Raw genomic sequence first — 26,969 nt, forward strand, 5'->3', positions numbered from 1 at the left:
AGAGATGATGGAGTGGCCTTTTGACTGGACCTGTGTGGCCATAGACAGAACCATTTTTTTTCCTGTGACACAGAGACTGCATTTAGGGGGAGGCAGTGCCTCAGAACCGGGAGGGTTCAGTGTGGGTACCCCTCGGCCCCAGGGGGTGCAAAAAATTTGTGGGGGACAGATGTCCCGAAAGAGAGACTGTGCCTTTTTGGAGTGAGACAAGGCATCCTTGAAAGACAACCCTAGAAGCAGCTCTGGTCCATGCACAGTGGTGAGAGCACTGGGCATGGAAGGAAGATGTCACGATGGCAAAGGCAGTGCTGAGTGACATGGGAGCACACGAGGTTTCAGCGTGTTTCCAGGGGAAGGCTATGGTGCAAGAAGGACTCCTCTCCTCTTCATGAACTGAAGATTGAGTATTCTAAAGGGTGGTGCCGGACTGAGAGTTGGTGATTTGAGGGAATGTATTGCATTGGGAAATTTGGTGGGGGGGAGGAGGAAAATGCTTTTGTAAGGTTTTCATTTTCCTTGTGGTTTTTTTTCACCTTTTCTTGTAGTTTAGTTAATAAAGTTTTCTTTATTTCTAAGCAGGAGCCTGCTTTGCTTATTCCTGGTCACATCTCACAGCAGACACCAGGGAGAGGGTATTCTCATGGGGGGGCACTGGCATTGTGCCAGGGTCAAATCATGACACCCTCTATAGTCAGTGATTCTTTTCTGGGGCACTAAGTACCCAACACAGCCCTCTTCTAGAGACCTTCTCTGTCTTTCCTGTGCTTCCTTCAAGCTAAAGTTATCCTTTGTGAGTAATCCTTTGAAAATGCCAATGGCAATCAGAAGAATGCAAGTAGTACCTTGAGCAGTTATGCTTGCTATCACTTTCAGGAAAGCAGTATTGAAAAGAGAAAGCTGCTTCACTCTTTTTCATACAAGAAACTCTAAAGAAAATAGTGATTCAGCTCCTCAGGCCTTGAGAAGAGATTATTGGTGGACTAAAATTAAACACAGAAAAATAAAAAGGAAAAAAAATTATGTAAGTCTGTAAAAATAATAACTTTGTTTGCAGCTGTCCGTGGCCTACAACATTTGTTCATAAAAAAGATGTTAGGCCATAGTGGCGGCATAGGCTCATGTGATGAACAAGGTCTTATATATGGTTTCAATAGAGTTACATTCTATCATCTTACTATATCACACACTGAGTTGATAAAAAATGAGACATAAATGTGTTGGCACGGCCCTGAGCTAGGATGATTTGCTTAGGCACAGACTAAATTTTGTCACATGTAAGCACTATGTGATTATGTTAGACCTGCATGAAGACTGTCACTGAAGATGAGCTTTTGAAGTTCAGGAGTTTCCTTGCTCTTCCTGCATCTGAGCAATAACATAGTGGAAGGTGATGAGAAAAAATGCAATAGCAGTTGAAGTGATTCACAGATCTGAGAATGTCATGAAATATATTTATGACCCTTAGATCCTTAGGCTGGGATTTTCTGTATTTCTTGTTAATTGTGTAGAAATTACTCTTGCCCAGGATGTAGGATGAAGGCAATAAACAACAGGATGCAGAAGACAGTACATGAAGCAGACATGGAACCCCTTAGTATTGTATATTTAGAGGCTGTTTAATGAATTATAAATGACAAAGGTTTTAAAGAGATTTCAAATTACCTCTCCTGCTTCTGGTTTTGCTCTTACAAATTCAGCTGGGTTTGATTCAATTATACTTGGCATGACAAGCTTCACAAGTGTTTCGAATGTGCAAAAGCACATGGGCCCTTTGGATATCTTTAAGGAAGAGGTTTCCATTGAGGACGGGACTATGTGATTTGTTTGGAGTTTGGTGTTTACAGAATGAATATTAATATTGCCTTGCTCTAGGTAAAACATTCACCATTACTTCCACACTGGAAATAAATTTAGCCCTGACATTCTACATTAATCCTCTTCTATCCTGTGATCTGATCCATCATAATCTAAATCCTACACTATTATGAAAAAAGAGAAAGAGACTTTTTTTTTTTTTTTAATTCTTTGCTATTCCTGGACTCTCTGGCCACAAATTTGTCATCTATCAGAGATCAAATAACAATATCAGGAGAACCAATGTGCCAAGCAAGTTTGCCAGAGAAGAAAGATAGTAAAACTCACTAATTTCTGAATAATATTTTCTACCTTAAATTTTTGTAACTAGTATTTTTATACAGCCTTAAGATTTGCTCTGATCTTTCTGTGTAGTGAAAGCATATTTTGTCCTGTTTTGGTGTTTAAATACTTAGGCATCTCTCTTTTTTTAGCATTTTGGTATGGTGTGTTTGTTCACGTCTTCTAGTTACTCCAGTACTATGATTTTCAGTAAGACTTTCACTTTGACTCATTTAGAAGAATAGATCCAAAGAGCTTGTTTCCAAAGTAGATTTTCATATGGAGTCCTTTCCATGTTGGAGTTGACAAAACCCAAAACATAGTCCTGCTGTTGTGGAATAGAATTTCAGAGAACACAGAATGGATCTCTGAGAGAAAACTTCCCTGCAGCTGGAAAATACGGCTCATGATGGCAACCTGCCTTCAGTCTCAAATGCTACAGAATTTACAGAGTTAATGCTATGCTGTAATGAAGTGAGAAAAAACAGCAGCTAAGATCCACACATAGCAGATGAAAAAAAAGGAGGAAAAATATTTCTGTGATGACACCACAACAAATTCATCACACCTATGCAAATATCAGTAGACATTTTTGTTGTTAGGCAATAACACCCAATATTGTAGTGCAAATTTGGGATTTTTTGTTTATGTATTCATTTGAGGCAACAAGAGAAGAATGACTAAGAATTATTCAGGGAAAAGCGGTGTTGCTGTTTATCCTGTAGAACAGGAAGAAGACTATAATATTCTCAGAACTAATATGTAGTGTTAAATCAGAGCATGTTAGACCATCTTCTAGAATTTAATTCTTAGTGAAATAATGATATCATCCTTTTTCCCAAACAGGCAATCTAGACAGAAGTTGATTAAACTGCTCTCTAGTCAGACAATGAATCAGTGGCACAGCAGGAATATAGCTCTGTAGTTGTGAGATCCATGTACATACCCTTGTAATTGGATCAAACTCCATGAAAAACATCCACAAAATGAACCTGAAATAAGTCAGGTCTCAACTCCTTGCATGTATGTCAGCTATATAAATTTCAAGTGCACTTCTTAAAATTAACCTTTTAATTGTGTTGTAAGTTGCAGCATTTTTATTCTTCCCTTGCACTCTCTCAGTGTCTCTGCTTTGCTCACAGCACACTAGTAAAACACATCTTTAGGCAAGACAAAATGAGAACAATCCTGTAAACCATTTAAGCCAGTCAAAATATGGGATTCAACAGAAAACATTCCAAGATTTGTACCAGGCCCTTCATTTTTTTCCCATCTGGAATTCCATTACCCAGGCAGCCTTGCAGCAGTTCTAGTTCACTTTCTCTGACCTCAAAAACCTGCTGCTAGGGCTCCCCTCTCACCCAGCATGTCCCCACAATTCACAGACGTTTCTGAGACCTTACAGAAAGGATATCTATCTAAAAAAAGGATATCCATGAACTAAAAGAAAACCCAAACCACAAAATACATCTTCTTTGGGCTACCATTTTGAATTTTGTTCTTTCTTTTTTCCCCCCCTCTTTTTTTTTCCCATTTTTTTCAAACAAGAAAATGCTACTGCCAACAAAAAAATTTCCCTTACTTCCACAACTGCCACACAACCTGGCAGTCCTCTCATTCTCATATTTCATATTAACATTCTTTTGAATCTGAAGTGATGGAAAGCACCTTTACGTGAGAGCTTTGCCACTCCATGAAACTGAACCCCAGCAGAAGGACATTCATTCACTGTGTAGAACCAGCCTTTATGGGGTGTGCTGCTGAAACCCCTGCCTTCAAATGACCTTACAGATCACTATGACTTCACCCAGCTCTGGAAGGGCTATCAAAACCATGATATTCTAAAGGAAAAATTACAGTTTGAAAAGCAGTGTCTTCCATCTCCCCCATTCCCCTCCTTACCCACTGCCTTTTCCAACTCTACAAAAAAAAGGTATTGCTTTTAGAAGTAGAGAGGAAGCTGTGGAAAACCCCCACACTTTTTTTACCACTCTGTCTAGACATAGACCAAATTGAACATAACAGATAATAATTTAAGAGTTGACACAGATGAAGAAGGCCTTAGAAGTGTGTGTTGCACTATCACTTAGGAAAAGCCTTGTAAATTTCCTACAACTAATTCTTTGTTTAAGGATGATAAAGCACAAATTCAATACATACCTGACCAAGTATAGGACAATAAAAGCAGAAGGAAAGTAATTGATCCCCATTCAGGAAGCACTTCACAAACTACAAGTTTCTTGGCTCTGGGAAAAGCAGTTTGATGATGTAGCACTTCAACTAATTGCATGGATCCTTAAAAATAACCCCAAAAGGTGGCGGCTGTTATTACAAAACTAGGCCAAGGACCAAACCTTCAAAGGCAAGTAGCACAGTGCCGAGCACTGAAGGACCTTTCCGCATGGATCTAGCCACTTTGTGAAGATTGTAATCTCCCAGCTGAAGCCCAGGATGAAAAGTCCTGTTTTGGTGTTGGTTTTCAGCTTGTTTTTTATTTTGTTTTGGTTTTTGTTTATTTTGGGTTTGGTGTTTTTGTATTTTTTTTTTCTGTTCATAGTGGCAATGGTACTATCTTTGTTGGGTAGTGGACTTAGGATGCAGAAGATCTCAGTTTCCCACACTGTCTAAACCAGAACTTCACTTCTGATGCCACCAAATCCTCCCTTGCCACCAACATGTTTTTATAAACAGTAGGAGACTCACTAAGAAGTCAGAGACACTCTTTTATCCTCTGATTATTAATAATGTGGAGTTCAGTGTAAGAGAGAAAATTTGACAGTAAAATAAATACAAGACGTTTTAGACAAGATTGAGATGCAGAAAACATGAACAGTGAGCTTCTTTCCCCTTTCATCTCCACTATTCCTGAACACACAAGGAATTTCACTAGTTCTGATGGGACAGACAAAAAACTGGGAGGAGCAGTTGATTCTGTTGAAGGCAAAGAGGCGCTGCAGAGAGACGTCAACAGATAGAGGAACAGGCAATCATCAACAATAGGAAGTTCAACAAGGGAAACTGTTGGATTCTGCACCTGGAATGGGGCAGCCCTGGATGTATGGACAAACTGGGGAATGAGAGGTTTTAGAGCAGTGCTGTGAAAAGGGAGGTGGGGGTCCTGGTCACTGCAGGCTGGGTATGAGCCAGCAGTGCCCTGGTAGCCAGGAAGACCAACCATGTCCTCGGGTGCATCAAGCACAGCATTGTCAGCCAGGCAAGACAGGGATTGTCCTGCTCTGCTCTGCCCTAGGAGAGCCTCACCTTGAGTCCTGGGGGAGTTTTGAGCCCCACAGCATAAGAAAGACATTAAGCTATTACAGAATGCCTCTATTAGAGGATGATGAAGGACCTGGAGGGGAAAGTCGTATGAGGGCTGAAGTCACTTGGCCTGTTCAGCCTAGAGAAGAGGAGACTGAGGGGACACCTACCTCATCACAGTCTTCACCTTCCTTGGGAAGAGGAGGGACAGACACTGATCTCTTTGTGGTGACCAGTAATGGGACTAAAGTAAATGGCCTGAAGTTTTGTCAGGGGAGGTTTCGGTTGGATATCAGGAAAAGGTGCTTCACTGAGAGGGCCCTCAAGAATTGGAAGAGGTTCCATGGGGAAGTGGTCACAGCACCAAGCCTGAAAGAGTTGAAGAAGTGTTTGGACAATGCTCTTGGACACATGCGATTCTTGGAGACTGTGCTGTGCAGAGCCAAGAGTTGGACTCAATGATCCTTGTGGGTCTCTTCCAACCCAGCTTACTCTTAATGTGTGTGATTTTAGATGCTTCAAAAACTGCTAAGTAGGATCTCTTAGTATTTTGAAATTGGAAGAAAACTGGGGAAGTGAGTACTGTGCTCATCTCTGGGGTATCCAATATAGGGAGGACATAGACCTGAAGGCTGGAGCAAATCTCTTATGGAGACAAGATAGGTGGAATTGTTCAGTCCGGGAAAGAGATGGCTACAAGGAAACCTTAGAGCCTTTTCCAATGCCAATAGCACAGTAATTATGTGAAAAATACAAACTGCCCTGCTTTTGTCAAAGTTTTACTTCTTGACAGTGAAGAAAATATTTAAGCTTCTTCTAGCATTATAAAAGTGCTCCGTGAAACTCAGACAGTGATAGGCTTCACAGCAATTGTATGCTTTGTGTTTCATTGTAGACACATTGCTTCAGCCTGTAAAATTCACTGATGCCCCAAAAGGGTTCACTGCATAGATGGCCGGAGTGAAAACTATATTGGATAACTGTGATCAGTAGTTTCTCAGACTACATGTAGAAAACTTTTTCCTTCAAGGTGTAAAATTATGGCTAACAAAGGTCATCAGAAAAATTTTGCCTCCTACTGTTTCTGAACTTCGTTTTGTCAGACTGGTGTGCTGTGAAAAGCTTTTACTTCCTTTAGCCATTGCCACAGGTAGGACATAACATGCTCATAGCCTGATTTTTAAGGCAAATGATGTACATTTTGTTTTGGAAAATAAAATATTAGTCTTATAGCAGGCTATAACATCTCTTGTTCCAGTCAACAAAATCTATACACATGCACCCCACACTCTATAACCATTTAAGTAGGATTATCATATCAAAACCCTTCATTATATTTCATTGAATTCAGACCAAACGCCTAATTTCATATATTGTTCAGGGAATGGATTTGACCTCATTATTTGACACCATATTTTGGGGATCTGTATCCCAGTTGAACATAAAAACCATTAAATGCATCTTTTTTGATGCAATGTGACCAACAATAACAATTCCCTGGCATCTTTTTTTCTTTGCACTTAATTCTATGTGTCTGCACAGGCAACTGTAACTCATTTGTATCTTACAGAATAAATTTTTAAAATTTGAGAGCAGTTTTGTATTCTGAATGTCATGAAAAGCAAGGAACTTTCACCAGTAAGACCTGCTAAAATGAAGTCAGAAAATTGCAATAGTGCAAAATCAAGATTCAAAATTATTTTGGGATGTGAACTACTTAATTATCTACCTTCTCCAAATCTGTTTTTTTTCCTGTCAATGAGGTAATCTTTCATTTTGCCAATAGCAGCAAACAAATACCAATCCTTGATCAGTTTGAATTTGGTGGTCTTGGCCTAAACAATAGTACAGATTAATTTAGCTAAAGAGAAAGGAACTGGCTAGGCAGTTCTAAAATGTCACATCTTTCATCCTGTTGCAAAGAAAATGTTAGGACTTCTGCTACCCATCACTACTTTACAAAAGACACATCCTATTTAAAGCTGGCTGATTAAATCTCATTGATCACTGAAATGCCATTGATATTTTGGCACTGTATCCATCACTTCCACAGGTATACTAATCCCAAGATGTCCTTGCATGAAGCCAGAGTTCTGGATTGTCTCAAAGTTAAGATGTGGTGATAGCTGATGGATGAGAGGTTCTTTGTGTCCACAGAGTAAAGGTACACCACCATTCCTGAACTGTCAGCCTCTTGGTGTGCTCCTGTGCCTCCCACCATGATGGCAGGATGCTGTTGGTTCTACCTTAGCCTTCACTCACTCCAAGTCTTATTCCAGTCAAACAGCTTTCTTTCAGAAGAAGTTGTTTGCTGTCTTCATGAATTGTCTCGTTTTCAAAATACAGAGGGAAATTTTTCACTTGAAAGATGCTAGCAAATGAGTCACACTACATGCATGTGAATACCTGTCTGACAGTTTTCTACTATGAAATGACTAGTGCGGAGAACGTACGGAGAGCAGAGGATATTGCTGAATGTCAGTCCTCCTCTGATAAAGGACAACCCAGTGGTATGACATGGTGCCAAATTGGAATTAAATGAGATTTTAATTAAGGTGAGCATACTAAACAGGAAAATGCCTATTTTGTCAGTGCTGGTGTGTGGGAGAATAGATTGTGGGATAATAGGAATGGGGCTGTGGCCGAGCTTCATACCTAATGGGGTACAGCTGTATGAGACAGGTAAACAGCACTGAAGGAGAAGAAGCAAGGAATGCTAATGTGTATTGACTAATCACAAAAGCGGAAAAGAGCATACAGGTATTATGCATGTGAGAAAAAAGATATAAAAAGTTGTACTGGGGAATAAGAAAGTGCTGACGCTTGCTACCATTTTTAGCATCAGCTGTGTGTCCACAGTCTCTGGTATAGGGAACTTGGAGCATGGGTCTCCAGTGCTCCTAAAACCTGCACTGAGGTACTTTCTTTCTGCATAAATGTATGTTTGCACTGCAAAATAGGCATTTTCTGAGGCATTTTCACAGATGATTAATCTCTGTTGTTCACAGGGGCACTTCCCACTGTATATCCCATTGTTTTCCTTTTCTAATGTTTATCAGAAGTATAAATGTCTGATATCAATGTGAACTTAAAAAGTTTGGACTGTCTGCTTTGTAGAAAATGAAAAGTGTATTTTAAAAGTAGAATGAAATAAGGGTTTTGCTAAAACCGTCTTGATTCTGTATGCTTCCTATTCATGCAGAGACAAAAGAAAGTGGTTGCTTTAGTAAGTATTTTACTGGTCTTGCACCATGTTCATTCATCCTGTGCTCTACCAGATGTGCTGTGTTTAATTTCCAACCAGGCTTCCATCTGTCCAGAAGGCTGGACTTTGAAGGATCTCACTACTGTGGGATGGGCTGCTACTCATTTTGAGTAAAAGGTAGGAAAGTATGAAAGTGGAAAACGAAGTAGAAATTTAAAAAAACCCATAAACCAAAAAAAGAAAAGCCTAAACAAAGCAACATAAAAAAACCCTCAAAAAACCAGAAACAACCCCCCCCCCCAAAAAAAAGCCAAAGAAAAAAACCCACAATCTCTTCCAAAGATTTAAAAAGTGAATTGTAGAGGATTATGTGCAATATTATAGGGAGACCTTGAACAATATACGAAATTAGGTGTTTGGTCTGAATTCAATGAAAGATAATGAAGGGTTTTGATATGATAATCCTACTTAAATGGTTATAGAGTAGGGGGTGTATGTGCGTGTGATATGTGAGGGGAGGAGGGTGTTTCAATATGCTAGCCAGCCAGTTCTGTTCTCAGTAGTGTCAGATCGGCTGTTTTGCTAAAGATAAATTTTTCACGTTCCAAATATTCTGCGAGAAAATAAATTATACGAATAGCAAGATGTATGGTGATTTGCACATTATCCAAGCCATTGAGTTATTCCTGACTGTCCCTATTCTAGTTCTTGATTTGTAGGCCAGCTACGCTCTGCAGCTGGAGCAAATTATATCAACAGAAGTGCTGATGTGACCACAAGTTGACAAAAGGACATGATTTCTAGTAGCAGAAAAGCAACTAGATTTTATGAAATTGTATCTAATAATGTTGTTTAACTCATGGATCTTGCATCTGACGTCTACTTTTTATCCAGTCCTTTCAGCAGCCCTTTGTTAGCAGTCACTCAGAAGAGGAAATAAAATGTAGCCATTGAAATAAAAATTGCTCTACGCTTTTTAATAGCTCAGCTGCAAGCTCTATTGTTTTCTTTAATGGATTGTATAACTGAAGTCTTTCCTCATGACTATACTAATTTGGCTTCCGTGTTTCCAAAGTAAACTACAGTATCTTGGAGTCCCAAAGCAAAGGATTCAAAGAGAGCGATGAAAGGATGAAAGGGTTTTTATATGCACAGATTGCAAACTACTGGAAATAATGTGGCTCAGGAGTCAGTACAGGGACTGAGAGTCAAGAACTTCTGTAGTATTTCCATTTCTGACACTGACTCTCTCTATGCCTTCAGTTATTAGACTCAGCCCTTCCAGCTCTCAAGTTCCCAGCCTGAAAAGGGGTTTAACAATATCACCCCAATCCAAAGATAAGTAGTGAGTGTATTTGTACTTTGAGAGTGGTGTCAAGTAAAAGAAAAGTGAACTACTCCTCCATTAAATTTTCACATCATATAGGAAAAGTTCTCTCATAAGCTAGTGTTTGTCCAAATCTGCCAACAGTATCAAACAATTAAAGAAACAGGATGAAGAAGTAAAATAATGGGTAAAGAAAGCATTGTCTTACCAGCCACCTAACCACAGGTACAGGAGACTTAATGTGGAGGCCCTGGGGGATGCCCATAGGTGAGGGAGGCACAAGAAGCTCCCCTCAAAAAGCTGTTAGACCCCACTGGCTCCTTCCCCTGTTGCTATGACCCTGAGCCACCCCCTCCCTATTCCCCGACTGGTGCTGATCTTCGTACTGTCCCGGGACCAGGGACCCGGAACAGAGAAAAAGCGGGACCCTCCATGTGCGCGGGACCTGAACGTCTCACTGTGCAGCTGAATTACACATCTGTGGATATTACGCAGAGGCTCTTTTTGCTTCTTTACCTGGGACTTTACTAGCAGTAATTCAAGATGCAACAAATAGCGCTCAAACATGAGGCCTCCTGATTAGTCTAAGACCTCTTCTGGAAAACAACTGCACTAGACCACCCCGAGAATTTGAGGTTTTTTTTACCCCAGTGTGGTGAGTTTGAAATTTTGGTTCCTTCCTTCCTTTCTTTCCCTCCTTCCTTTCTTTTACTCTCGGGTATTGGGAAGAGACTGGGCTAAGATGGAAACAACACTCATCCACAAGCAAGACATTTACCTCCACCTTAAAAAGTCTTTTCTTCAAGAAAATTTTTGTTTTCCAGAGGAAGAGTTGAAGTATTTTGTACAGTATTTTTGTTTTATTACCTGGAACTCAGTCCCAACCGATGAATTTCTGGAAATACTTTGAGAAAAGTTTAAAAATAAGACAGAATTCCGTCTTTTATTTAATATGATGATGAAATGTGTTCTGAATCTTGAGAAACATTTAAAAAACGGCGAACCCCAGCTGAAAAATCCGTGTTCCCCTCTTCGTGTCCCTGCCCGTCCTCCCCTGTCGCAAGGAAAGATTCCAGGTTCTCTCGTCCTTACTCCTGCTGACCACGTTGGCGCTCACCGCATGGCCGCGGCCACATGGTCACATTCATGTGTTCAAGATGGCGGAGACAGCATGGCAGGAGCCACGGGGATCTCCCCTTCCCCTCTGGTCCCGAAGCCTCCTCCCGAGAACGTGTTCACCTCGGTGGCTGTAGCACCGTGTAGCGCCGTGAGGCGCGGCGAGGGCAACGAGAGCCGTCCCCCCTCGCACAGGGCTGCCGCCGCTCCGTGCCCCGCTGCTGCTCTCTCTCCCTCCCGCAGAAAACCCGCGGGGGCCGCCCCGCTGGCGCTCCGCATGGCCGCAGCGAGCCGGCCGGCACTCGCTGTCCGGCCCTCCCCGCGGCTGCCTGCTGCACGGGAGCCCAGCGCGGCCGGGCGAGACCGGCGGGCCGGGGCGCCGCTGAGGCCAAGCCGGCGGACGGCCCCACCCGGCGATGGCTCAGAACCGCAGTCCTGGCAGCGAAACCGCCGCCCACCGTCGCGGCAATCTGATGGAAGTACGAAGAATAATGTACGAAGATTAGGATGGGATAAGACCAACAGTTTTCTGCGGTTGCATTTGCAGTAATCTCTATAAAAATTTAGAGAGATCTTGTAAAGTGAAAGAATCCTGTGAAACATCTAAGAATGAAATCACTGTGTTACTAGTAAAAAAGGCGATTAATTTTGAGAGAGAAGGGGGAGTGGCAAAAATTTATGCAAGATTTGTGAAGTCATTTTTTGCCAAGTAACCCAAAGCAGCTTAAAAATTAATTGACAGGTAATATGAACATTCAGTGGTGATGAAGTAATAAAACTGAGAGAATCAGTCATCAGAATATCATCTGAATTGTCTTCCCATATCTTAAACTTGAAAGAGTCTTGTGTTATCTCTGTGGCCTTTGGGACTCTTTTTTTGGAGTGTGAGTTGCATCTATCCTTTAAAGAATTTGGGAAAAGTTTTCTTCTTGCCACTGTCTCAGAGGTGTTAGTGCCTTGTAGTCATGTTAAGCAAAATGAAAAAAAAAGGCCTTATTAAATCATCAAGTGCTAAGAATTCTTTCAGCTGTGGAAGACACACAATGCACATTGCAGCTAAAACAAATCGTACAGTATAACCTGTTAAGGATGTAATTGAGATACATGTAATCATTAACCTTGGAACAGACTGGGAATCAGTTAATGAATCAAATCAATACCCTCTCAACTGATCCATAATAATTTGAAAGAAATGAAAAATTTAACAGTTGCTATATGTGAGATTATCATGGGCTGCAATTAACCAGCCTCTGGGAACTAGGCTGTTACCTAGTTACCAGAGGGTAAATGTAATTTCCGCAGATATTTTGGAAAGACTTTTATAATGGCCGGTACCAGACAATAAAATGGGTCAGAAAGAGACTTTAGGTACTGACTTTAGCTAGGTCATCTTTCTGTCTCTCCACGTAGCACTTCTCCTCCTGACATTTTGCACTGTTACAGCTGCTGACTGATGAATATATTTCAATAGCCTCTGTGTTGAATGTATAGGTTACGAAAACTAATGAAATGTTATCTTTTTTTTTAAATAATGCCCTCTATGTATAGCTCTCTGGTTTGTGGTTTTTTTCAAGGTGTAAAAGAAGGCTACAATATATGCTTAAAACTGTGGTTTTCACAAAGAGTGAATTTCTTTGAAATATCCACTGGCCAAAGGAATAAATACAAATGAGAAATAAGATTCAAAAATATATGGGGAATGTATGTGCCTAGGTGGTAAAAGTTAATGAGCCTTTTTTGTAACACTAAATAGGGTAGAAGGAGGAAAAAAAATGCTGTTCTTTGCCTCCACAGCATGTACTCAGTGATACCCGTGCACAGTAGGATAGTTAGTTAGCTACCACATGCAAAGCAGAAAGCAGATGGTATGGTTAGTATAGATCACAGGAACATGAGTATCTGTGAGCGTGCATGCCTTTGTATGTTCGTGTGTAAATCAGCAAGGAGTTTGACATTGACATACTCCATCAAATCTAGTTTATAAGGAACAAGTAGTGCAACATTCTGTGCATCTGGCAACTTAACTAGCTCTGTCAATCTGTGGATACTGCTGACATTGTACTATTAGCATCACTTCCATCTGTTTTGTTTATATAGGGCTTGATTTACTTTCACCACGTGAATTGGTAGTGGGTAGAAATGTCCAAAAGTCTCTGGTTCCAATTAAACTTGCAGCGTATTGTGTTTCATGGCATTATGAAAAAGGGGAGCATGGTTGCAAAGATTCTTACCTGTTCCTTTGATGGGGAATATCAATGTACATTGTGGAACACAGAGGCATGTTAGTAGATCATAAGAAGTTATTCTCTGTGACATATTTAGCCCTTGTTCATTTTCCTATTTTCTGAGATAAGGAAATTATTTTTGAGACAGGAGTCTGTTCTGGTAATTCATAGTTAGGCTAGTCAACCCTGTGTAGAATGCTTTTTCCTCTTTGATATCTCCTTCTTGCCATTTGATGCTTTAAATTAAACCATGTCAGTGATCTCTCTGACAGATACTTCCCAGAACCACAGTAACAGAATTTTAGTCTTCTTTTCCCTGTCCCCTCCATTACTGTAAGTGCAAACAATAGCAATGTTCTAGCTTAAGTAAAGCTTCTAATTTACCCTAAGTTTCTGCACTCACCACTGACTTGGTGTAACTACCTGTAAATGACTAAGGGAAATCAAACATATTGTTTAGTTTTTGTAAATGATGACAGAACATGAAAATGTGTTATTCAACTGAAATAATAAGGCATACTAGATGAGTATGTTATATTAATCAACCTGGAATTTAAGCAGGTTGCATAGCCTTCAATACATGCAATAGAATATTTTCTGGCCCTACACAGTCAAATCTACACTTTCATATATCATATAAAGAAACAGTCAAAATTCTATTTAGGAGAAATAATTAATTACTTACTTGGAGAGAACACTGACATCTGTCAAAAAAACCTGTTTTAAATTATACATGTTTTCCTTAAACAGCATCCTGTACAGTCCTATCTTCAAAATTACAGAATATACTTTATCAGAAATTTAGCCATGCAGCAACTGTTTACTGGAAACCCATTCAAGATGGATTTGAAAGTAGCTGTTATGAAAATACAACGTTTTCCCATGGTATTTGGTACAGTCATTAGCTCTTGTTCTCACAAGGGACTTTAACTTACGAGATGTCTTCTGGCAAAACAATACTGCAGAGACACAACAGTTCAGGAGGTTCCTCTAATATGTGAAAGATAAACCCCTGGCATAACTGGTGAGTGACCCAAGTGGGGAAGGTACTACTAGGTGATTATGGGCAGAGAAGGCCTTGTGGGTGGTGGTGTAGTCCTAGCACAGCCTGGGCATAGCAATGTAATAAAACTAGATTGTTTTCAGTCTCAGATAAGTAGGGAGAGAGGTCAACAGAGCTGCAGCCTTGAGCTTCTGGAGGACAGACAGAGTACCTCAGGAGGCAGTCCTGAAGGGTCAAAGAGTCCAGGAAGGTCCAGCACATGTTGAGAAGGAACAGCTGCAGGAGTATGCTGTCCCCATGTGCCAAATGATGAGCCAGTAGGGAACAAGACTAACCTATCTGGACAGAGAATTTTGGTTGGAACTTAGGGAGAAAAAGAGAGTTTTTGACCTTTGGAAGAAGGAACAGGCAGCTTGGGAGAATAACAGGGGTGTTGTGAGGTTATTCAGGGAGAGAATTAGAAGGGCTTAGTCCCAGTATTTTATTGTCATAAAAGACAATACTGGGTACTGTCATAAAAGACAATAAAAAGTATTTCCATATATACATTAGCATCAAAAGGATGGCTAAATGGAATCTCCAGTCTTTATCTGATGTGAGGAAAACAAGAAAACAGTGACAAAGAATGCGGAAAAGGCTGAAAGGTCTCTTTGCCTCAGTCTTTGCTGGGAAGCCCAATCATTCTAGGGGTACCCAGCTTTCTGAGCAAAAAAAAAAGGGACAGGAAGAGAAATGAAACCTCCTTAATCCAAGGGGAAATGGTCAGCAGCCTGTTATGTTGCTGAGATCCACAGAAGTCCATGTGGGCAGATGGAATGCTCTCTAGGGTACTGAGGGCCAGGTGGCGAATAGATCCCAATCCAGTTGTGAGAGGATCACAATTGCTCAGTATTGGGGCCAGTTGTGGGTGTTTTTATTAATGATCGGTATGAAGGGATCAAGGGCATCCTCAGTCAGTTTGTGGATGACCCCAGTGTGGGTGGGTGTGTTGATCTGTTGAAGGGTAGGAAGGCTCTGCTGAGGGATCCAGAGAGGCCAATGGTGTGAGATCTCACAAGGCCAAGTGATGGTTTCTGCCCGTGGTTCACAAAAACCCCTGCAGGCTGAGGCAGCTGCTGGAAAGCTGCCCAGCAGAAAGGACCTGAGGTGCCAGTCAACAGGGGCTGAACATGAGCCAGTGGGGGCCCAGGGGACCAAGAAAGCTAATGACATCCTGGTTTGGGTCAGCAATAGTGTGGCCAGAAGGACCAGGTCAGTGACCATCCCCTAGTACTGGGAGCTGGTGAGGTTGCATCTCAAGGGCTGGGTTCAATTTTGGGCCACTCACTGCAGGAAGGACATTGAGGTGCTTCAGTGAGTCCAGAGAAGGGAAATGGTGCTGGAGAAGGGCCTGGAACACAAGTCAGGTGAGGAGCCACTGAAGGAATTGGAGTGGTTTAGCCTCTACAAAGAAAGGTTCAGCGGTGACCTCTTCAATCTCTCCAGCTGCTTAAAAGGAGGGTGTAGGCAGGTGAGGTCTGTTCTGCCAAGTAACAAGTGACAGGACAAGAGTTAATGGCCTCAGGTTGTGATAGGTGTGGTTTATCTGATCCACATTTTTCATGATTTTCATTATTTCAACCACAGTAATAAACCCCTCTTGTTCATTGGTTGGGTGAACTTCAGAGAGTAACCTGTCAGAATATTCTGCTTTCTTTTCTCCTACAGGCAAATTATTATGGCACACAGACGAGTTAGTTCAACAAAATGCATACCAGACTTCTCTTCAGCCCAACAGTTGATACTCAAGACATTGTTGATGCTCTGCTATCATAGTTCAACCAAATCACCTGCAGGCAATGTCTTTCCATCTCTGTCCCTGGAAGAAGGAAACAAAACCAATAACCTTTTTTTTTACTATGCCAAGAAGTTTCTTAATCTTCAAATCTTGGACACAGCTCTCCTAGAAGAACAGCATCATATTTGTTGCTAATAAGTAAGAGTGAGCTATTTGTCCAGTGTTTAAAAATGCCACAGTGAAAATTATTGCAGTGGAAAAAAGGAGAAAATCCACCCTAAACCAAAGATCCACATAAGATAAATAGATCTGCTGAAGTCCTCTTTCAGATATGAGATGTTCAGCCTGAGGCGAGTGGCTATGTCATAGCTATTATAAATTTGGAGATCTGATACTCAAATGCGATATACTGATCTAAACTGGGAACAACAGGCGAAGTACAGGAAGCCTGAATTGCATACATTTAGATATTTAAACAAGATTTTTATTTTCAAAGTATTTTTGTAAAAAAAAATTTCTACATTTGAAGGCACCCAGATCTCCTACTGGCTCAATTTCTGGCAGTGCGTTTTGGTGTTACAAGACTAGGACATACTCTTCTGGTTGTCAGGTATCACTCCAGGCAAGATCCAGATTTCCGTGAGTTTCTTCATTTAGTCATTATTTCATTTCAGCTATTTACAGAAACCTTTCAGCAGGAAAGACAGCCTCTGCTCTGACCATCAGAGCATAACACAGTTATTTTATGCTCTCTCCATCATGCCACCATTGATTGTACTGGGGCAGAGAGAGAAATACTCATTGGTCTTTACTTGATAAGCTTGTTGTTGATACCTTAAGCAATAGAGGCAAAAGTTGCCATCTGCTATTTGAGAATGAATCCGGCACCCTATCTCAATAACCATCAAGGGAATACAGAAGGGAAAAATGTGTAGTATATACAATTTATAAGGCCTCTCTCCGTTAGCATTAGTCTTTTCCCTTTCCGTAAAACATGTAATTGCAAAGAATGGAGTCTTACTGCAACATTCAGGAACATGATTTTCACATGTACCTATGTAGGGTGTCCAGAATCAAGGTAGAATTTTGTAAATATCTTTCTATATATATTTTCTCTGCAGCTGACATAGTGCATAAGCTTTTGAAAGGATGGATAGTTGGTAGTATTTTTTTTTCTTATCTCCAATATGATACCTGAAGAGTGTATTTAAAGTATGGATTTCAATATGAATGAGGAAGAAGAAGCTCAAAATCCTATACAGTCCTTAGATATAGCACATAGGGAACTCCAAGATACCCCTCCTTGTAGCTGGATTCAGTGTGTGCAATGAAACATGAAATACTTAATATGTGTTAGGTACAGTTTAAGTTAATCATCCAGGGATGAAGGTCATGGGTTGGGACTTTGTCTCTGGACATTCAGTTCATTGTTTTCTCTGTCTGGAAATATACAGGAGTTCTCATGCACTCCTGGCTGATCTGAGCCTACACAATCAAAATCTTCATGAGTGGCATATGATGGGACTGTTATTTTTTGAATGGATTCCCATAACCACTTCAGAGCTGTGTTTTTTCCAAAGAGCACAATTATCAGCTGATAATTCACTCAAACTCAACTGAAATGCAATTTTTACTAAACTTACTAAGAAACAAAGGGGGTTATAATTCCCTGAAAATGAGATAGTAGTTTAGTTGGGACACACAGGACCGCAGAAACTTAATGTATATGGAAACATGAATAATTTTTTTCCTTTGCAATTCCATGCTTTCTGTATTTAAGAAGGAACAAAATACTAGTCATCATCCTGCATCTCTGAGTAGTAAATGCCTACAAAATTGTTTGAGGCCCCATAGGTAAAAGGCAACATAGAATCCCAACAAAATTATTGTGCCATTATTGTTTTATAGTGTATTATAGACAAGTGTTCATAATCTGAAGCTAACACAGAGTTATTATTTTTTTATAGCTTAATAAAAAAGGAAATCAAAACAGTTTTCGTGAAAACAAGGATCTGCAGATGCACAGAATAAAGTTAGTTGTAAAATGAAATGTGAGTCCCTGCAGTTTCTAAAGCACAAACTCCAGGATTCTATTTATTCATCTGGTGTTATTTACTCCTACTACATCAACCTGCTTTCACTCCTGTGTAAGGGTGTGCCATTGCTATTGTATCTTCTGCATGGATGTTTAGTGTACAGAAATTCTGCAGATGAGACATTCGGCAACTATTTGTGTTTGGTCCTGAAAAGGAGGTAAAAAGAAGCCTGATACCCCCTACAATATGCAACTATAGAAACAGAGTGCAGCTCAGGATTGAGATCTCCAATGTGACTGTTCTGTTTAGTAGATTACAAACTGCATCAGGCAGTGGCTTAACAGCACATCATCATGACAAGCAGTGCAACATGTCTTTCCAAAAAGTTAAAAACTCACCATGAATAATGTGTGACATGATCATGGTTGTCCTTAAGGAAACAGCCAATGAGATCCTTCATAACCTGATTCTGGCCTCCAAGGTCAAGGGTGTCTTCCCACTCTTCTTTCTCCTACTACTATATATTGAAAGAAAGTGGCAGCAGCCCTACAGTACATTCTTGCTGTGTTTAGAAATTCCTAGTATGTTTTAGCCCTTAGAAGGATACATTTTGCTTGTAGTACAGGCTTGATACAGGCAGGCAGCTACTTACCCCTGAAAGATGGGAAAGACACCTACACTTAAATACATGGAGGAAGATTATGGTATTTCCATGAACTTTATATTTTGATATTTACAAATATTACAATAGCAGCTCCTTGCAGGCTTTTATTTGGTGTTGTGTTCTTGCTGAAGCCTCTATAGGAGACTCTCATTTGGGAGGGTTACAGGCTGTTTTCTTCCCTATGTTTAACAGTATAATTGAAATTGTTTCATGTGTGTATGATTCTTTTAAAGGAGAAAAAAATAGTTTGTTACTATGGAGTGAAGATCTTTCTGGAAAAAGCTTTTAAAGATATGAAAAGACAGCAGGTAAATGAAAGTGACAAAACATGCACCAGTTCCAGATATAAACTAATCACTTTCAAAGAATGGAGTTTTCAGAACTCATATTGGAGAAAACAGTTGCAGCCAACATTCTAACATCTGAACCTGGTGTTCATCATTGAGTGAGAGGAATGTTTCATTACCTAAGTAGTCCAAGCCTCAACACCAATGGGACCTGATGAAATTCAGCATTTCTAGTGAGCTGTAGACTAGTTAGAATGGAATGTAATTTAGCCATCAGTGAGTGTTTAAACTATATAAGCTGCTCACATTTAACCACATGAGTGAGTTTGTGAGTTTTGAAATTGAAAAGAATAAATACTTGAGTGATCCACCCAAACTATCTGGATACTCCTGATGTCATCATGATGGTGCCTGCTGCTGTGGACCCAGGAGAATTCTGTCTCTTTCTAAAAGATGTAAATATTTTTTGAGGAATGGAGAGAGATCTAGATACATGGGAGTGTACTGTATTTATACATTTACTCTTTTTATGACAGGTTTGAAAACTATATGAAATGTCTGTGGAGAGATAATTTGCATTTTTTACTCCATTGCCACAGAAAAGAGAAAAAAGGATGAAGAGAAGAAAGAAGATCACCTCTCCAGGCTGTTCTTTTTATCCTTCTATTTTCTTTTTAAATTCTAGATTAACTTCCAATTAAGGTAAGACTAGCTTTCCCTGTAGGAATAATTCATTAGTTTACAAAATCTATGTTATGCAGCAGCAGTTGAACTCTTCCATTTGTTTAAAAGGCTCTCAATGAACAAAAATGGATGCTCTTTGAATATTTGCTACTTTCAAAAGTTTAATTTATGCTATCTATGCATCACTTTCAAATCTGGCAAAATTGCTTCCTCTGTGAAAAGGAAGCAAGATTTCTCAATCTCTCTCACTTTTCTATATATTTATACTTCTGCATTTATCTAACTCCATTTTATTAAAAAATTATAAAAGTTTTAAACTTTGATACACATGTGCAGGCATTTGGACTGACTTCCTGGATGTCTGCAGTATTTGACTGCAGGGACTGTCCATTTGAAAATTCCTCTGATAGAAAATGTGTGGGTATGTGTAAGGGAAAGAAGAGAGGAGTTCTTTTGTTCTTTTTAATTGTACAAATGTGCTGGTTGATTAAAGCCAGGATGGAGCCTTAGTAATTTTAAAGCACACTTTTTCATAAAAAAAAAAAAGCCACAAAGAAAAATATTGATTACTCAACAATTTAAACTACTTACTATTTAATATTAACACAGTTTTAACTATTTACTGAAACATAAGTTTATGTCTATCTATATCTATCTACCTATCTAGTGTGTCTCTAACTGACTTTCTTAAACCTCAGGTTTCCTACAATGTAAGCAAGGTATTATAACTATACCTTATTTGGGCAAAGCAATGGTGATTTTGATTATTTCTTATGTATCTGATACAGCAACTTGACTAGTTACCTCTTATTCTCTTGATTCATTTCATGAAAGTGCATCTAATTTGGAGCTAATTCTCACTTTTCATAAGTTAAATTCAGCAAATTGCCACAACCACAGAGCTCATTCACTGGAATAATAACCAAGATAATCTTTTATTCTTAACATCTACAATTTAAAATATTATTTCCCCTTTTAATAATTTCTATGGATTTTTACTGATGTTTGGATTTTGAAAAGACACTCTTGTGTTGCCCTGCAAATATACTAAGACATCATAAAATTCTCATGTCGAATTAAAATTTCTTGACTTCAAAGTTTGGTTAAAAACCTTAAATGTCTGTGGTAGTTAGCTGAGGTTCCATTGGATATCTTTATGAGCTCCTAAGCTTGACAGTTTCTTGATCTACCTTGATTAAAGATCTAAGGTATGATGGACAGTGAGATCTGGCTGGATGTTCCTGACAGCCTCTTCAGTCAAAATCTCACTTATCTGAGAATGTCTCTGATATTCTTAATATTCTATATTATAAAATTTACAAAGATTCAAAGAGAGACATCTGGCTCATTAGAAGAGTGATGACTCTCAAGTGAACTACAGCCAGAATCCCAGCTAAAGGGATCATGCTCTGTCAGCCCAGATGGCAAACGCCTGAAATCTTTGACTACAGGCCAGTCAAGTGAATAAACAGCTACCTCTGTATCCCTTCTGTATCACTAAACTGACAGTCCCACTCTCTGTTTTAGAACAGGACTTCAATGTACGAGCAATATGTGTGTCATATGCATGTGAGTTACTTCTCATCTACACCCACTCATACTTCCTTCCTAAAAGCAAGTTGTTCCAAAATACCATGTCAGCAGCCCCTTTCCTGCTGCTTCACAGGGAAAAAAAAAATTCTTTGTCCATTGGTTCATTTTACCCTGTGAACTAAATGCGTGTATTTTGCCCTTAACAAGGCTAGATCTTCTTCCTGATTGCGAGTGAAACACTCATCAGCACAATGTAATGTCGCTTCATTCAGTAGTAGCAGCTGCAGATGCAGTCAAGAATAGAGTTTTGGACACTCAGAGGACTGCAAAAATATTTTGCTTTTGAGGTTTAGGAAGGGGAATTTCTTTTCTGGGAAAGTTTTAATTTTGGCATTATTTCATTTCTGTTTAGTTTTCTGCATCAAAGTAAATTTTAAATAACAGAAGAAAATACTTTGCCTCGGTTCAGCAAAACACATAATTTGACCAACAGGTTACATTTTCTATTTTTAAATTTAAAGTAACTTAAAATGTAATTTAGTTACTTTTTATGGAAGTTCAAAGCAAAAACCTGATAGATGTAATTTTGAAAATATGTAGGTATCCTCAAATTCTGTTTTTTCTGTTTCATTCCATGAAATAAAAAATTGCTTATGCTTCAATACCACAGCAGTACTTCCATATACCACTGCATGATGCTATATAATGTTACATAATGTGAATTTTGAAACAAAACAATGTCATACTTTTAAAACTTGCAAAATTAAACTATTCAAATAATGTACTGAATTAACATTCCAGTATTTTTATCCCGTGACTTCTTCACTTCAAACTCATCCTGTAATTACCCATTCTTTTCTGCTGCTTGCTTTCATGTATTTTTATTCTGAGGAATTATTTCTAATTCCTACTACCATTTCTAACTTAAATAACCCTATTATTCCTGTATCAACAAGTTAAACAACATATTCTGCCAAAATAACATTGTTTTTATTGGTTGCATCATGCTAGTATATCTGCCTCATCTGCCTAGAGTATATAGTCCTACTAATTAAACATACTTATGTGTTTAATCCTGTGACTTCAGTATGACTCAAATGCCTACATTCCTCAGTTCTTGTCTCTCAAGTTTTTGAATAAGGGTAATCTGAATGCCTTTAAAAATTCCTGCAGGAGAACTACCTTCACTGGTCAAATGAAGAAAACAAATACTGAAATCTCATATTGGAAAACGTTAGCGAATTTAGCCTTTCTTATAATCAGTAACATTGCACCATCATTCTTATTCAGACAACCTTGGCATCATATTGCTTCCGCCTAAATAAAACAAGCTTTATATTGTTCAAATAATGAAGTGAAACTAATATGTCAGGGGAAAAATAATTGTCATATTTATATCTTTTTCATACGCTTACAGATTTTGCATACTGACCTTTTTCTGTATTTTTGCCATCCTGCATAAAAGCTTTGAAATTCCTACATTTTATGGGACAAAAAATAGCTCAATAAGTCACTGGGAAAGATTCTGTTTCTAAAATTAAACTATCATGTAACTGAGCTTTTGTATTCTGGATATTTATTCAAAATCTATTACAACCCATATGCTGAACAAGCATAGGTACAAAATTAAAGATAATTTTATTCAAAAAGCTTTATAATAATGTTTAAAAAAGTCTATAAATCCACCTTGAATAAAAGACCACAGCATGTTCATATTCAGATATCCATGACTCTCATGACCAGTGCAATCCAACATCTGAGCTTTGAGACACAGGGTCTCTCTCATTTTTGGTTGCACTACAGTTTCTCTCCTGGTGCCTGTCAGTTTTTAGCAGGCTGAGAAGCATCTGCTCTGATTGACTTTTTCCTCAGATGCATTCATCACATAATTGTAATCAGGAGAAACCAATTTGTGTTGTTCCTACTGAAGTAGAGCATTTACAGCATTGTAATTAAGAAGGCTTCATTGCTAATACACTGGGCATTTGTATTTTCTGCAGATTTAATGACATTTTGCAGTGTGATTGAGTTCAAGAAGATTATGGAACATCTCTCCAAAAACTTTAATACTTCTTTAATATAAGGGGTTGGACATGCATGTTAGTGTGGCAAAATTTTGTGTCAGTTCTCTAATACAACCCTTTTCTTAAGATACACAGTTTCAATAGGTTTTTACAGTCATCATGTCAAAAGCAAGATGTGTCATTTTCCTGTGTCACCTTCTTTGAAAGCACAAACACAGTTTTGCCAGCTAAATGTAAAAGTCCCTGTTCTACAAACTGACATTTTGAAAACTCCTTGCATCGTAATTAATTTTATTAAGAGTGGAAAACTCTGGCAAGTATAGAATCAGGGGAAGGAGGGGAAAAATGAATTGTGAGCAGTGAGATCATTCATCTTGAACTTATTTTGTTTATTATTTTTCTATAATAACTTGTATTTCTAAAAAAGTTGCTCTAATTACTAAGAAAGTAATACTTGCTTTAAGAAAATAGTCTCTGAATCTTTTTGTGATATTTTTAATGGTTCTTCAATAGCATTTTAAACAGGAAATGTTGCTTGCCTGAAAACAGATTTATTTCAACAAGTTGTCAGTTTCCTTCCTCCCTAAAATTGTTAATTGAATGATGTTGCAAATGACCTTAGTTGTGCAATGTCTTTACATAAACAGGGAGAAACTTAAGGTTCCCTTACATTGAAAGGGAGCTCAGAGGTAGCTGGATGCTGGAGCTCCTGGTTGTACTGAATAATGTTGCTGAGAGATTTAGCTTGCTGGCAGGATCACATACCAAGAATCCAAAGGGTGACAAAATTGTCAATCAGATAAGTCAGATCCTGTTTAGAACTCAATTTCTTCACACTCTGCAGGGACATGTATGCATACAGCTGCAATAAATCTTTCTGTGTACACTTTCCGTCACATAATAATGTCCCCAGAGAAGTCGACCCATCCGAACCCAGGCTATTCAGGCATATTGACTACTTGATATTTGTCACTCCCACATAACTGCATAATTTTTAGGTGCTAAACTCATTTGTGAAGATAGAGGTATGGTGGAGATGACACCCACTAGAAGCAGCAAGTGGTAAAATCAAAAGAGCTTTCTTTTACTCATTTTACAGTGTGATGTATTGGGGTTATGTTAAGTTATTGATTGCCTCTTCTATTTTTAGAGTTGTTGAGGTTTTTTCCTCTGCTTCTATGTAGCTCGTTAGCCCTTCTCCAGACGATCTTTGTTTCTGTGACAAGCAAGTCAAGCAAACTGCGTAGTAAAAAAAGGCAGTTGGCACAAGTGCTGATTTCCTCCCACCTCCCTCAGCCTGAAGTTAAGTTCACTATGGGTCACCAAGGGAGTTCCAAGGAAAGGTGTTTGAGCAAAGATCAGCAGGCCTTGCGTGGCACTGGCTCATACTGCCATGTTTCCCTCCGGAGTTACAAGTGGTCTTCAATTGAGGTAGAAATATGGTGTGTCCCACCTTACAAAAATGAGACCCAGAATTTATTGCACCTGTTACTTGGTTTCAGCTTTCAGAGCTATATACAAAGCAAAAAAAAAGCCGGAAGAAAAACATATAGGCAATCTGATATTTCTTTGTACAATAATTTTTTTTTAATTATGTCACTTTATTTTACTGATACATTCTTGTCCAGAGTATCATGGGTGTTTGCTACTGATTGCTTGAGTTAAGCATTAATTGCTAATAATTATACTATCTGCAATGAGCAGACCAGGGATTGAAGAAAAAATAAGGGATATTATATACAGAGGACTAGATTTAAGAAGAAATTATTTTGAAGTTTGATACAGCCAGAAGCACAGAGGGAAGTAGTGAGGAAAAGGTTGTACTTTTATAACAGCAGTGGTTATGAATTCACTACAGTTCCTAACTCTGCTATCATCTGATGTGATATAATCTGCTTTGTGTTCCCAAAACTCCTTGTTATAGGACCTTTTGCAACTCAAGACTATAGCACCCAACGACCATTTTTCTTCTGATTCACTATAGTGTGGAAACTTCCTGTATGCTGGTTTTGTAGACAAGGAATTCTGGTCAAAGCTTGGACTCAGTTATCTTAGAGGTCTTTTCTGGCCTCAGTGGTTCTGTGATTATATGACTCCTGAATCACAGAGTACCTAAATGAAGCAAATGCACAAAAGGCAGTAAAAATTATCTTATCATACCATTCTTAACATCACAACTTGGATACACAAACCTCCCACTCATCTTTGGGCAACTCACAAGAAATATAATCTTTTCTGACAGTAAAATCTGGGTATATTCACAACTGCCTAATTCATAGTATTATTCAGCAACTGAAGATCCAACTCATGCCTCAACAAGAAATCTGTTTGTATTTTTGTAGCATTGTGTGTTTTATATAGGTTTTGTTGTAAAGTTGGTTATTTTTTAAGTTAAGATTTTGGTTTGACCTTCGGTTCCCCCCATGTTCTTCCTCCTAATGGTTTGTTCCTCCCGCCAGTTACCTGTCTATCATTGTAACCAACCCCCCTTTCATTTCGAGAAATTTCTATGTCAATCTTCCCTTACTTAACATATGATTTGTCCCCTGAGCCTTCTCCCTCCCCTGTGCCATTCCTATTGGTTCAGTTGTGTCCCTCGCTCCTCCCCTGAGCTCTGTTCATTGGTTGCCTCATGTCTCCTCCCATCATGCCCTTCCCCTTTATCAGTACTTCCCCTGCGGTTTTTATCTGACACCATTACTGGCTCTGCCCGGGTCAAAAAACGCCTTGGCACCCATACGTGTGTCCACTCCTTCCTTCCTTCACCTCAGTACTTGGCAGTCCTGCTCTCACCTGTGTCACCACACCGCAGACAGAGCCACTGGTCGGGGTTCTCGCAGTGAGCCCGGGAGTAGCAGGATTCGTGGTCTCCACCAATCGCTCCGGGAGTGGCTAGCCGGCACCCATCAGCTCCAGTGGCCGTGGGGCGAAACTGCAGATTTTTTTCTGGTTATCTTTCGTGGTCCTATCCAATTAAAAGGTAGATAAACAATATCATTTTCTCAGTATGTTAGTGGTAAGAACATTCACCTACATGAACTGGGGAGTAAAATAATAAAAATTGTAAAAAATTATAGAATTGTTACTTCTCTGGACATACTTTTTAAGAAAGGTCTGGGCCTGCCATGTTTTTTGAGGAGTAGGATCAAACCCAAAATTTTAATGAAAGACCACCACCTACTCATACTTAAAAAAGGAGCTAGTCCGCTCTTCCAAAGTTTCTCTACTTGACACGCTCATTTTAGTAGAACTCATTCCTAGATACACTTCTACCAAAAGCATCTGATTCACTGTGGTAGCTTTCACCTTTCATCTAGACCAACTTTATTTTACAAATTGTCTTGCCCAAGGTTATGGAAGCCGGTTACAATGGACGTGAGAAATGAATGCAGCTTTTCCAAGTACAGTACACCTTGAGCATCATCACTCTCTTTCTGCCTGAGTTAGAGCTGTGGTTACTTTGATTGCTCCAAGACAGCCTTAAGGATGATTTTGTCTTGGACTTTTCAGTGTAAAGAAATATGTTTTTAAAAGGCACAGGCAGGGCTTTAAGTATAGGCAGGAATTTTGAAATTTTGCCTGGAAAATGACACAGAAACATGTCTTTTTACTGGGAAAGGACACTGCCAATAAAATTTCTTAGTAAAACAGGAAAAAAAAATTAAAAACTATTCCAGTGCAACAAAAAGCATTA

Source organism: Zonotrichia leucophrys, chromosome Z, assembly GCF_028769735.1.
Source record: "Zonotrichia leucophrys gambelii isolate GWCS_2022_RI chromosome Z, RI_Zleu_2.0, whole genome shotgun sequence".
NCBI classification, from domain to species: domain Eukaryota; kingdom Metazoa; phylum Chordata; class Aves; order Passeriformes; family Passerellidae; genus Zonotrichia; species Zonotrichia leucophrys.